The sequence below is a fragment of the Lathamus discolor genome, chromosome 6 (assembly GCF_037157495.1).
Source record: "Lathamus discolor isolate bLatDis1 chromosome 6, bLatDis1.hap1, whole genome shotgun sequence".
In the NCBI taxonomy this organism is placed as follows: Eukaryota; Metazoa; Chordata; class Aves; order Psittaciformes; family Psittacidae; genus Lathamus; species Lathamus discolor.
In genome coordinates this window covers 61680353-61694581 of record NC_088889.1, presented here as the reverse complement: position 1 = coordinate 61694581, position 14229 = coordinate 61680353, and the positions used below count along the sequence as shown (strand labels likewise).

At 40.6% G+C, this 14229-nt stretch overlaps 1 protein-coding gene across 1 annotated transcript in view; it reads left to right on the top strand.

Annotated features, from left to right (window-relative positions):
- Positions 1 to 14229, top strand: part of SLC1A2 (solute carrier family 1 member 2) — an 80870-nt gene that overhangs the window by 30790 nt on the left and 35851 nt on the right. The gene's annotated exons all lie outside the window — the stretch shown is intronic.

Here is a 14229-nt window from a genome sequence, read left to right as displayed (position 1 = left end):
AAGAAGCCCAGGTGACCTTCACAAGATAAGTACTACATGGGCTACCCATGCCTACTTTGTTCAAAACAGCAGCTCTTGCTTCCGGCAGATTTTGCTGATTGCTGATTGCTTTGGTTTTGCTTTTGTTCTGCTGATGGCTGATTTGTCTTGCTGGTTGCTGCAGCGGCACTTAGTAAACCCAATACTGAAATCTGGACTCCTAGTATTGTGACAAGAGGGGCCCTGGACATGTAAAGCATGGAAAATAACATAGAAAATGTTGTCTGTTCGGAAGGTGAGAGGTGACAGACCCAGCAACATCAAGTGTAAGAATTACCATTAAAACTTTTGTACTTTTGTGAGGTGTCTCTCTAATGCTGTCTGGTTCTGCCGTTTAGCAGAACTTGATAAAGCAAATTGAATAAAAAGCAGATTCTGGGATCTACTTCTTGCCCAAACTTCTGTAAAGATTTTAATGGAAATTAGTGTAAAATTAGGGCAGAACCTGTTGGCATCAAAGATAGCTGGCAGGGGCTTAGGTTACCATAGTTTCCTCTCCTTTCCTTCGTTTCCTGGTAAGTAGCAGTATGAAGTACTTCTGAGGAAGCATGGCCAGACTTTCAACAAGGCGAGGATAAGCCACCTTTATGAAATCTCTGAGCAGTCTCCTGGCAGAACTGAGCTGCAAACACATGCTGCTGGGTCATGGTGAGCTTTTTGTCATCCAACACCCCCAAGTCCTCCTCAAGGCTGCTCTCCATCCATTCTCCACCCAGCCTGCATTTGTGCTTGGGACTGCCCCAGCCCAGGTGCAGGACCTTGCACTTGGTCTTGTTGAAATCCATGAGACTCGCATGATCCCACCTCTCCAGTCTGTCCAGGTCCGTCTGGATCCTATCCCTTACCTCCAGTGTGTCAATTGCACCACACAGCTTGGTGTCATCAGTGAAACTGCTGAGGGTGCACTTGATCCCATTGTTCATGTCACCACCAAGTATGTTGAACAGTGCCAGTCGTAACACCAACCCCTGAGGAACACCACTCATCACTGTTCTCCACCTGGACATCAAGCCATTGACCACAACTATTTAAGTGAGACCATCCAGCCAATTCCTTATCCACTGAGTGATCCATCCATCAGATCCGTGCCTCTCCAGTTTAGAGACAAGGTTGTTGTGTGGGACAGTGTCAAATGCTTTGCAAAAGTCCAGATAGATGACGTCAGTTACTCTTTCCTTATCCACCAACACTGTGGTCCCATCACAGGGCATGGTCTGTCCTCATCTGGCACAGGGCTGGCCTGTGCTCCCAACATATCATTTTGTGCCCTGGAGAGACATTAGTGGCTCTCAGTATGCAACCCAAAGAGAGATCAGGGAGAGCCTGGGGAATTGCCCCAGATATGTCAGGGCTAAAGAGGAGCCTGAGGTACTCCAGTGATCTTGTTTAATAGAGTGGTTTGTGGGTAACCATCCTGTGGCCTTTGACTTTTCCATCATTAGCGCTAAACTGTTCTAGTACAGTAGATAGTCAAGCTCCATGTTTCTAAAGATGAACAGCTGAAAGAAGGGAAAGCTGAGAAGCATTTTATTTTATAAAAATATACAGTTAAATTGAAAAGGTCCTACGTTGTCATTCAAAGATGGGATTTCATCTATAAATACAGCAGTGTAAAGCCCTGGTTTGTAACATTTCTATGCTGTTGTATACTTTCCCAATTATTTGCCTATAGCATGTGTATTCATCTGTATTGTTCACCTTTCCTCTTTATTTTTAAGTGTAGATGAGGAATGTTCATATTTTCTTGCCTACCGCCTATGCTTCCTGTTAAAAATAATAACTTGCAAAACACCTGTGAGTCATTATTTGTGCTACTAATAAACTTTCAAGCACGATAGTATTGAAATGTATGGAAAATGTTGAGCGTATAAAAATCCTTTGTGTTAGTCTTTGCCATGAAAACGGTCAAATTGCTGAAACTGAGAGCTGGAGGCAAAAATGCAGAGGTGGTTCATTATTGTACTCACTAGCTGCCTGTTTTGTGAAGGCTGGAGAGTTTAAAGCAGAATAAGGAAGAAGGAGGCAGAATAGGAATAAATCCAATTATAAAATGATTTAATTGTCACATGGCAATTATAGCCCAGAACTGGAAAAAAGATTAAAAATAAAAAAAAAAAAAAAGAGGAAATCCTGAGTGTCACTAAATTCACACTATTCTGAGCCAAAATTTGAGTTCCATGTAGTCCTTAAGAAACTGGGCTTTGGTTTAGCCCAGTTTGGTTTCTGGCACTGTATATAAATAAAGGAGATACTTGTTTTAGGAAAGCCCATAATTTTTTCCCAGCAAAAGGTGTGCCTGTTCATCTGCAAGAGATTTCTACTGTACAGCCAGAGGGAGAATTGATCTTTCTCTTTGTAGGTGGTGCCATCATTGCCAGGCAAAACCCTTCTAAGATGCTGGTAGTAAAACTTCATATGCCAGGAGACCTGAAGACAATATTGTTGCCAATGGAAAGGTCAAGTGAACCTGTCAAGAAATATAATAAATGTAATAATTATTGTGAAAAGAGTGATGCATTGGTCCTGGCTTGTAATTTACCAAATGTTGCCCTCAAGCACTCCTAGAGAGTGACTTTTACCTGTGTGACTGGCAGGCATATGGTCACAGAAGATGTTGGCTTGGGTAAGAACATCTGGCCACTCTCAGAGCAATGAGGTGATACTTTAGCTTCACGAACAGCCTAAAGAAGCATTAATAGCAGAAGAAAGTGAGTAAGTCTTTCAAGAGTGGCAAGACTGGCCTGTTTAACTGTGTTACATGAAAAACTATAGTTTTAAGTAATCAGAAAGTAGTGAGGTTAGTGTATGAGACTTGAGCTGGGCAGAAAGAGAGTGGGGAAGAAAACTGAACAAAAATACGTGGTAAGTTCAAGTCAGTGACTCTGTTATGCCTGAGGAAAGCCACAAATGCATGGTCACAGATTTTTCATTCCTAGGCTTTTCAAGTATGTCTGTGGTACAAACTTTGTCCTTTGGTGTTTAACATACAGCATGATACATGGAAAAGGCAGCAGACGTTTAAAGAGCATTTGAAGAGAATGCTTCTTCAATTGGGTTTGTTAAGCAAAAGAAAGTTTCAAAATTTCCCATGTACATCTGTATACAAATACTAAGACTCTGCAAGCTTTCTTCTTGTACTACATGTTTTACAAAGGTTCCCAGTGCCAGCTGGGGCTTGGGCTTTACTTAAGCAATCAGGATTACAAGTTTCACAAGGAAGAATGGCAAAAATTGCTTGTAACGTGTGCTTGTGCTTTCTTTTTCTAACTTTGTCTTGAAAGAGTCTTACAGTTTATGTGCAGGTAACTCCTTAAAACCACAGTCCACAGGCTGATGAACGCCACGACGATTCTTTGGTAAATACCATGCTACATGCTCATCTTATAGTCATGTCCTGGATATCTAGAGCTGGTAACTGTCACAGATTTCAAACTGGGCTAAATGAGCCTTCTAGATTGACCTGCTTTAGTCTTCATGTTAAATTCATTAGGATAAGGAGCACAGAATAACTTGGAAAATGAACCTTTTCATTTTTCCACTAATTTTGAAAAATTCAAGTTTTCATGGTCGAATTTGGCCAAGGTAAGAAAATCCGTCCTAGTTTTAACAAAAGCTATTGTGTCCCAATGCAGTTACAATAGTTGTACTATACAGAAAAACAACTGCTGCAGCTCAGAGTAATGCATCCTTATGTTGAGCCTCACAGCTTTTGGATATAAAGATTTGTCTTCAACACTTATCTAGTAACTGTGCTGCTCTGTCTTGGAGTGTCTCCTGGGGGAGGCACCACAAGGCTGAACTGAAGTAGTTCAGCCAAGGCTACCTAAAGTGTTATACTACAGTCAAGCGGACAATACTAAATAAGCAGCCCAAATAAAATGTTCAAGAAAATGCCTTGCTTGGATAGAGACTTAAGGAATGCCAAAAATAACTTTGTTCCTGCCAGCACTGAAATTCTTTCATCTCTTTTGCATCCAGTGTAAGCAGACTTGGGGGAGGCAGAAGCAGATCCTTTGACAGAGTGACATGTGCCATATGTAGAATATAGAAGGTAGGAAACAACCCAGTCATCCATCTTCAGGCCCATAATCCTAAATACACACTTCTTTGTGAAAGCTATTTTGTATTTATGAGCTCCATCTTAATACTGTTGTTTTCTGGGTGTAATTTCCCAGCAGACTGATATGTTGGTAAAGAGGGAACAGTATAAACAGATCGCCTGAACAACTTTTTTAACTGAACGTGCATTCCATTTCATACAGCTACTTGAATAAATTCCTAGACCGTATGAGTGGGATACTTCCCCAAGAAGGTACTTGCAGTGTCTTTACTACTGTTTTTAATTTGTTTTCAAGTCACAGTATGAAAAAATGCTCCAAACCCTAATTACAAAAGCACATGAGACACTGAAGAAGATGCTTTACACTGGGTCAAAATTGTTGCTGCCTCTTAGGATTTCCGCCTGTAAGAAGACTATTTGATTCCAGCAGATGGCATGCACTCCTCAAAGCTTGCTCTGTGTGACCATAAATACTGCTCCAAGGAGCACGCTGAACTGTACAGCTGAGTGGATGTTACCACAAGTGATTCTGTTATGCTATGCTTGATTTCTATAATCTCTTTAACATGCTACAGGAAGTTAGCATGTCTTCAAAACAAAGTTTCTTTGCTTTTTCAGGGCCCAGCCCAAGTAATTTTTTTTTGAGACTGTTTTCAAGGAAGATAAGCAAAGTTTGAACAGAGCAATTTTGTTGGATCAATAGTTGCAACTAAAGCAATCTGAATGTCTGGCATAATAAAAGTGTATTGGCATAAAAAGAGAAGGAGAAAATAGAAAACAACAAAATGAGTAAGAGAAAAGAATGACTAGAAGTTTCTTGAACAGGATGCATTTTAAGATATATAGAATATGACATATGGTGAGAGAAAAAAAGCAAAATGTCGTTTTTGGTTTTCAGCTTGTGAGATAACATTGTACTGATGAACAAATATAGTCAGTTTATAATGTTATGCTATGATACCTCTGCACTTTCATAGAGGTTTTTCACTCAGAGACTGCAATGGTAAATTAACTTTCCAGTTGTTTAAAATGTCCTTGTAATTCAGATTTTGGCAAACAGCTGGGAAATACTGTTATCTATAATGGAAGCAGAGTTGACATCTCTTAGGATACATAGGAGCGAATTGGGGCTTGAAGTTTCCATACACTAATCCAAATTCTGACATTTTCTGCATAGGAGTTCAACTGTTTTCTTGTAGACTCCTTAGTAGTTGCTCTTTGTGCAAATGGTTTCTGACTCTAGCCACAATACTTCCTGGAAGAGAGATTTCCCCCACAGGAAGCACTAAGATAGGTTTTAGAACAAAATTAGGTCTGGATTCAGTGCTGTGTGCTGGCTCATTGCCACACATCCCATGGAAATGAATGCATTTTTTAGTGAACTGATTGATTTTTATTAAGGTTATGTGAAGTCTAACCAAACTTAGATCAATCTGTGCCCTTTGCAGGGTTCAGAGGGAAATATTGAAAATGTGAAGAATAACTTATCTCACACTTCAGCCACTAGAAGTCAGAGAGGAGCTCTGATTTTTTAATTTTTTTTTTTACATCTTAATTTTTCTAGTTTGTGGCTGAATGTGTATAGCAAACCTGGCACTATCCAACGCTGTCTAGCACCGTTGGGTGGCGAGAAGCTCCCCATGACCCAGCAGTGTGTGCTTGCAGTCCGTGTCCTGGGCTGCACCACCAGCAGCGTGACCAGCAGGTCAAGGGAGGGGATTCTCCTCTTCTGCTCTGCTCTGATGAGACCCCCCAGCAGTGCTGTGTCCAGCTCTGCGGCCTTCAACAGAAGAGGGGTGTGGAGCTGTTGGGGCAAGTCCAGAGGAGGCCATGAAGATGCTCTGAGGGCTGGAGCAGCTCTGCTCTGGAGACAGGCTGAGAGCTGGGCTTGTTCAGCCTGGAGAAGAGAAGGCTCCAGGGAGACCTTAGGGCAGCTTCCAGTGCCTAAAGGGGTGACAAGAAATGTGGAGAGGGGCTTTTGACAAAAGGCTGTAGTGACAGGACAAGGGGAATGGCTTTAACCTGACAGAGGGGAGATTTAGATGAGATTTTAGGCAGAAGTTCTTCCCTGTGAGGGTGGTGAGGCCCTGGCACAGGTTGCCCAGAGAAGCTGTGGCTGCCCCATCCCTGGCAGTGTTCAAGGCCAGGTTGGAAGTGGCTTGGGGCAACCTGGTTTAGTGGAAGGTGTCCCTGCCCATGGCAGGGAGGTTAGAACTGGATGAGCTTTAAGGTTCCTTCCAATCCAAACCAGTCTGGGATTCTGTGATCCAGTCACTTCTCCAAAAATGTTTACAAACTAAAGTTTTTTTTTCAGTCTTTGGAGAAGCAACTGGTTGGATATATAATATAGCTTCTAGAGTATACTCCAAAAGAAAGATGAGAGGGCACTTCTGTTTGCAGGTTAAAGCAGTATCATCTGTGGTGACTGTTTTTGATTGAAAGACACTTTGAAACTGTATTTCTTGAAATCACCTAGAAGTTTTCAGCACATCATTACAGCACAGCATTAGTAAGACTCCTAATATGTCTGATGGGTACTTCCATGCTGCTATCAAAGCTATAGGGAATTTTCAAAGTGGATACCAAGAACAGTAATCATTACAGGACAGGGAAGTTTTCATCATTTTTGTATTTTTTTAGCTCACTATCACATATCATACTTTTGTTAATGAATGGTTAATATACAGATTTGGTAAGAAATTATTAACCAAATAAGTTTGGGTCTTTTTATACCTAAAAGTGCCTAGATGATTGCTAATAATTGTGTTCATATTTAATTAAGACTTAGCTGTAGAGCTCTGATGCACCAATTCAGCCACAGCCACTAGAAATTTCTTCTGTACAGGTGATGTGGTCTAAAATCACTGTACAGCTGCTTTCAGTGACAAACCACTGAGAATTTACCAACAAAAAAGCATTTCAGGAGCCATCAGTCAAGAAGTACATTCACAGGAGAACTTGCATTTTGCTTCCCATTGTCATGATGAGATTCGTTCTTACAATCTCAATCACAGACTTGTTCAGTGTGCCTTTCTGTGAACTGCTCTGAATTATATAAAGAACACCACCCACACATTTCTACTCCTTTTTGTCCCTAGGCAGCATGTCTAAGGAGCCGCTGCATTTCTGATCTCACATTCTCACTGGCTTAGTCTTTGCTCAGTGCCCTTGAAAACTACGTTAATCCCCAATCATTTCATGGCCTTTTTCTGTGTGCTACCTGGCGCACCCAGTGTAGAAGCAAATGCAAGATCATGATTTTACTTGTCTCTGAGTTTCTGAGCATGTATGTGGATAATTTTTTTGCACAAAGCACACCATTATTATATCCTTTGCCATAATAATATGATTCATCCTTAATTCTATTACTTTTCATCTCAGCCTCAGTACATAATTCTGGGGTAATGAAGCATGAAAGTTCCTGGATTGTTACACCACTATAAAGCCCTATCAGAAATCTGACAGCTAAAAAAAGATATTCCACATGTACATCATTACATAAACAAATTATAAACTTTATGATAGACATTATACTCTATGGTTTAAACCACACTTTTTTACTTTAAACTCAGAATGATGGATAGAATACAATCCCTGTAGATAGAAACATGCCTTGTTGGTAAGCAAGAAATAAACCAGCAGCCCTCCTTCCACAAAAAAGTTCTGAATTTTTGAGTAAATCTGAGTTTTTAATATGGCATAGTAGGATTTAGGTTGAGGCTTGAAATTCAGGATATGCAAGTATGAACAGACAGAGCCAGAGCTCCACGTAAACATGGTAGTGCCAAATTTAGACTTGTTAAAAAAAAAAGTTCATGTCCAGGTTCTCAGCTGGTGTGAATCAGAGGACTTGGCAAATAGGAAGAATTACAGAAGGTTTTTCTTTGTCTGCTAAAATGTGAGCTACATTACAAACTCTGTCTTCCTACAAACAGCAGCTAATCCCTACCAACACGCTGGTATTTCACCCTGGAGATGCTCACAAGGAGAAGAGCATAACACAAGTCTTTGGCCGCTCACTCCACTTTGTAGACTGGTCAGCACATGCAGACACAAGAAGCACCTTTGGGTTTTTCAGATGTTTCTGCCAGGAGTGGATTTCCAGTCATTAAAACTTTTGTCCCAGTAAAGTCTTGGGGATCTTCATTGCCAAGGACCATGGAAGTTCATGCGACACCTGTCTTGCGTGAGGTTTGGATAATTACCTTGGCTTTGTTCTTAGGAACTGTAACTTAATCTCTTTCTGTCAGGCTTTGTCATGCCACAGAATTAGAAAGTTAGTTAACTCATGAACATGCCCACACAGACACTCCAACACGTAATCTCTTTGAGGTGTTAAAATCAGGTTTTCATATGACTAGGTAAGAGGTGCCTGAAGGCACTGTTTTGTGGGGTCTGCCTCACGGAAGGATACCTGTAAGTCTTCCTGTAATGACCCTACCATCAAATGCGCCCGCCAGTGGGCAGACAGTTGTTACAGATCTCATTTTTGCAACTTACTGCAGAAATTCCTATGTCTCCCTTTCAAACACTTAGGAGTTGTCCTGATTGCTTCTCCCCTGCCTGACACTCCTGAGGCATTTCTAGGTATGTGCTTTTGTAAAATACAATACAACCTTTTTTCTAACAGAACCAGTGTGATTCAGTGTGACCTGTTGGCTTTATAGAGTTTATGGTGCAGGATTCCACTAAAACTGAAGTTTTGTTCACAAGCTGTCCATAGGGACTCATTTTCTTTTCCCAATAGTATGCCATAAAATGCAATATAAAATCTAAGTTGCAAGTTTATAGGAAAAATTTAGCACAGGAAGAAGCTTTATCTGCACACTGCAGTCTGTCTAAAGAGATTATTCAAAGCCATGTATGTGGACACACACAGGATATGTGATTGTGAGTAGAAATTCCTTCCTGCCCAGCAGATCCATCACCTTTACTTGTCTTTCTTGCCCAGATGTATTGCTGTGGCCCAGTTAATGCATAGGTCAATACAGCCATAAAAAAAAAAAAACAACAAAAACCAACCAAAACAAACCAGGAAAAAAACCCCAAACCAAAACAAAAGAAGTTCTAGTACCAAGCCCTGGGGGACACCACTTGTGACCAGCTGCCAACTGGATTTAACTCCACCATTCTTTGGGCCTGGACATAGGGACATTTCTTTTACCCAGTGAAGAATACACCTATCCAGGCCATAAGCAGCCAGTTCCTCCAGGGAATGTTGTGGGAAGCATTGTCAAATGCTTTACAAAAGTCCATCCACAGCTACCACACCATCCGCAGCATTTTCCTCATTCACTGAGCAGGTCATCTTGTCTTAGAAGGAAACCGGGTTAGTCAAGCAGGACCTGCCTTTCATAAACCCCTGTGGACAGGGCCTGGTCACCTGGCTGCACTGATATGATTATGATTAAACTCACAGAATGTGTACTAAATGCTAACTCAGAGGAAGTGTGGTTTTGAAATGATCCAGGGAGAAAAGTTCTTCTCCCATTGCAAAAAGGCGAGCCATGCTTCAGGGCGTTGTTTGTAATACTACTCCCTTGGTCAAATCAGGCTCCATGGTAAATGACTAAAACTCCACTCATAATTCATTAACGTCTTGCAAATAACAAGAAATAGCCTACGTAATGCAGTTAAAATTCAATAAAAGGGCTTAGTGACAGCAAGAGGCTTAAAATAAGCCCCTTGTTAATGGAGACTGAAACTCATGTTACTCTTTTGTAGTAGGTTTGTGTGTTTGGTTTTGCTTTTTATTTTTATTTATTTATTTATTTAAAGAGGCTGAGACCAGACCAGAATGTTTTATTGATATAAAATGCAACATTTAACAAGTGGACATCACAGAGCAGGAGTGCTGCCAAAGCTAACATATATTTGCACAACAGAAGTATTTTAGCTCTTTCCCTTGCATGGCCTGTTATGTTGTGGCTATATGTGGTGAACTTTATCAGCTCCACTATGGTTTGAAAAATACATCTAATCCAAGAAATACCCCCCCACACACACTGCAGCACATGCCATGGCACAGCGGAACAATATAGTCCCGGACTGTCTCCCAGAAGAAGCTGGGCAGATGTTGTCTTGGTATAATTAATTCTTGTCTTGATGTAACCAACTTAAGCAGCAGCCAGTTATTTCAACTCAAACTGGAAGTTTCTTGGTAGGCTGATGCTTGAGCCCTAGTTCCACAAGAGTTGTGACTGACAGGCTGGTGTCCTCACATCCTGCTTGTGAATTCCCTTTTGTCCTGGTGATGCTCCATATGTTCTTTCCCATTGCTCATCTTTTATCTAGCAACCAGAATAGACCCTATGCCTTTCATATGGGATAGGACTAAGCTGATCATGTGGGGTGGAGGAGAGCCAGACTCCACATACAGCATGTGATTCATTGGTGTTACACTGTCTCTCCAGGGAAACGGGAAGAGATACAACCCTGCTCCAAGTCTAGCTGCTAGCAGATATTCTTAAGGGCAGGTTAAGCTCTTATTTACTCCTATGCAATTCCACTGATTGCTAGGACAAGCTCTGTCAGGGAAGATTCACCAAGATTACTATGCACCAAACTTCATGATACCCCATCCCATTTTATTTTTCCCTTCTCCTTAAGAAGTCCAGTCTTCCTAGGAAAAACTGCACAAGTTGTAATGGCTTTAAATTGAAAGTGGGTAGATTGAGATTAGACATTAGGAAGAAATTCTTCCCTGTGATGGTGGTGAGGCCCTGGCACAGGTTGCCCAGAGAAGCTGTGGCTGCCCCATCCCTGGCAGTGTTCAAGGCCAGGCTAGATGGGGCTTGGAGCAACCTGGTCTAGTGGAAGGCATCCCTGCCAGTGGCAGGGTGTTGGAACGGGATGAGGTTGAAGGTCCCTTCCAACCCAAATCACTTGGTGATTCTATGAAGTACTGGCATTTACACTTGCTGTTTACTTATTGCTTTGGAAGAGAACAGTGTTTGGTTTGACAGCAAACATCTAGCTCAAGAGCTGTTGTAGACCCTTAACTGGAACTTAAGCCAGTTTGAGTTTGTTTTCTCAAGAATAACTTTTGCTGCCTAGATTGAAGTAATTGCTGCATAACATAAACTGGTGCTTTATTCAAGGAAAAAAATCTATTTCCTGAAATCCTTCCTATTTTGCTGAAACCCTGAGTCTCTACTAAATAACCCTTAATAAACACCTAAGAGCTATTTTGCCAGGTCCCAAAAATATCATTATCCTCATTCTGTTGTCCTACTCCAAAATAGCCATTTGGTTTGCTAACAACTGCCCCTCCTCTAAAGAGCTTACTAACTCCCAAACCTGAAGAGACCAAGTTAACCTCCCAGCAGTATTATGAAAAGCAGAATTTTATACTGAGAATTACCTGCTTGGTTGACACAGCTAAGATACCTTATACAGATTAAACACAGTCTCTGCTAATTTACCCTGTCCACAGCATCTGTTTTCACAAGACTTCTCTTTGCCTACGTTTTTCTTTTAGATGAAAGATTATTTTTATTCCTCAAGTCTCTACTCCAGCTTTATGCCAAACTGAGTATTTGGGAGATGGGGAGTTCTTTACCCACAACTGACTGAAAACAAAAGGGCATTGTCACTGCAGCACTGTGTAAATCGTTAACCCTTAACTTTTTTGAGGAAAGGTGTTGTATTTGGTAGTCAAGAAAAAGAAGCAAACGGTTTTTCCGACCTTTTAGGCCTAGAAATGTCAGTGGGAAAATAAGAAAGAAGCAGTTGAAAAGCAATAGAACAGCAGACTGTCACAGGGGGAGGTAAAATAAAACCTAAGAGAAATGCTTGGAGGAAACAGGAACAAAGAATCTCAGAGACTTTGGTGTTTTAAGAAAGCGTGTTCCTGCATTTTGATACCATCATGCATAGCAACCAACAAGAGAAAGAAACTACAGCTTCAAATTTGCAGTTTAATATTGTTTCATATAGTACTGTATCTGTTACGTGCAAAACTAGCTGTAAATATTTAGATAAACTAAAATCAAATGCTGATGGACAGATTTTTATTTTTTTTTCTTGTACCTTGCACATACCATGTCCATAAGACAACAGTTCATTTCCATGATTCAGAGGTCAAACAGGTTTTCAATTTCTAATCATTGGATGGATAATTTCTGGGGCAAAATCGGGGTATATCAAGCGCTACACAAGAAGCTTCTATTATCCTTTGAAGAAGGTTTTTATTTCTCTATTGTTTCCTCTCCTCTCCCCCTGCAATTTACTCAAAAGCCCGGAACAATACTTTGTCTCTGGTGTGGTGATAAATATCTCATTTTGAAGAGCAGTGTTAACAGTGCAAATACTGAATTATTATCCTTTGTGGTACCATTTTTCATGTGATGATATTCATATGTCAACGCTTTTTTGTAACAGATCCACATGGTTAGCATGTTTTAGTTTTGGGTCTTTTTTTCTTTAAAAACCTCATGCCAATCAGAATGTCAGTCCATGCTGAAGGTTCACTTACAGTCTTGAAGAGATGGAGAGTGTAAACCCCCATATTTTGCACTTGAGGGAAGCACACAACACAGTATTAAGTTCCTGGAAATTTAGGAGTGTCCTTGAAGAGCTTTGTGTTCTCCTTTCCTTATCTTCTCAGAAGGTACATGGCTGAACTTTTGAAGGAGATTGTTGCTATCATGTAGAAGGTCTGTGTTGTTTGACCACCATCTACAGTTTGGGGTATAATCCTGAAGTAGTCCCTGCAGCAGTACAAGTAGGTGCACTATCCCCTCCCTTCATGAACCCCGGTTTGTATGCTGACTGGACTTGGAGTGGAAGGGGTATCTGGCCAGCAAACTATGCTGTCACATAGAAATGGTTGGGAATAGAAATAAGGCTTGAATACAAGAGTAGGACCAGAGACTTGCTTCCACATGGGAGGACTTATTTCAGCAGTGGTGCCAGGGGAATAGTATGCTTCCGTTGTCTGTGGGTTATAGAAAAAACCCACTGCTTAGAAAGCAGATATATGTGAGGTGGCTTTCATTTGGCATGGTGTCAGGTGGGAGAGGGTCCAGGAAACCAGACTAAACCTAGCACAAAGCAACAGCCTCAAAAGACATACAACATCATCAGCTGCTTCTGTTTACTGATCCATTCCATTAATTAATTAGCCTAATTAATTGCTAATGGAGGAGCCTCTAAGGTTTTCTTCTGAATTACTTTCAGCTGTCCATATTTCAGAGTTTCAGAAGCATACAGAATAAACCTGTAGGTCTAAAGAAGTTATGCATTTGTGTTCAGAGTGCAAGAGAAACTAGATGTAATCCCTAGTTGCAAAGTTGGGTTCCCAAGTTCCTTGATTTTGTGGCACACTTCCACAGGTGATTTCACGGCTTTGTAGCCTGCGTAGCAGAAATACTGCGGACTCTGTCTCATCTTTCTCATAATTCCTCCGATAACTGCTATGCATATTATCCCCTGGCTAATCCTCATGTATCTCTTCCACTTGCATTCATAAGTCTTCAAGAAGCAGACATGCCTCACATTTAAGTTGTTAGAAGGTGCACTGATATTCTTGTTTGTACTTCCACCAAAAGGAGGACGTTTCATTGCAACCACCACTGTAAAATATGTTAAAAGGCACAAAATAAAAATTACAAGACTTAGAGGACTTTTTCCCCCTAAAAAAAACCCAAAAAACAACCCAAACAAACAAAAACCCTGAAACCAAAACATAGCCTCTAATGCATTTTGTGCTGGTGCTACTTTTTAAATATTGGAAAGAAATGCCATTTCGCTTTGAAAGGGAAATCATGAAACTATTTGTATCAGAATGGCTGAATTCTTATTACAGGTCTACTAAAAACTTCCTGTTGAGAAACTTTCTGAGGACAGCTATATATTACTAAAAATGTTTTGATTCCTGAAAGTGGTTTTATTTGAAACTTTATGTAACTTTCAGACCTGTTTAGGTCTGGTTTAGATCTGTAGACCTTGTTCTACTGTTGTAGAGAAAGATTCAGTTTCTTTTTTTCTAAAATCTCATCCTAATCTGGCATAAGATCTTAAAATGTATATTTACTTGATAATGAAAGAATTCGTTCTTTACCCACTTCTCATATTGAAGTAGACAGTCTTAACTTGTAGGGGAACTCTATGTTTTATTTGTAGTAGTA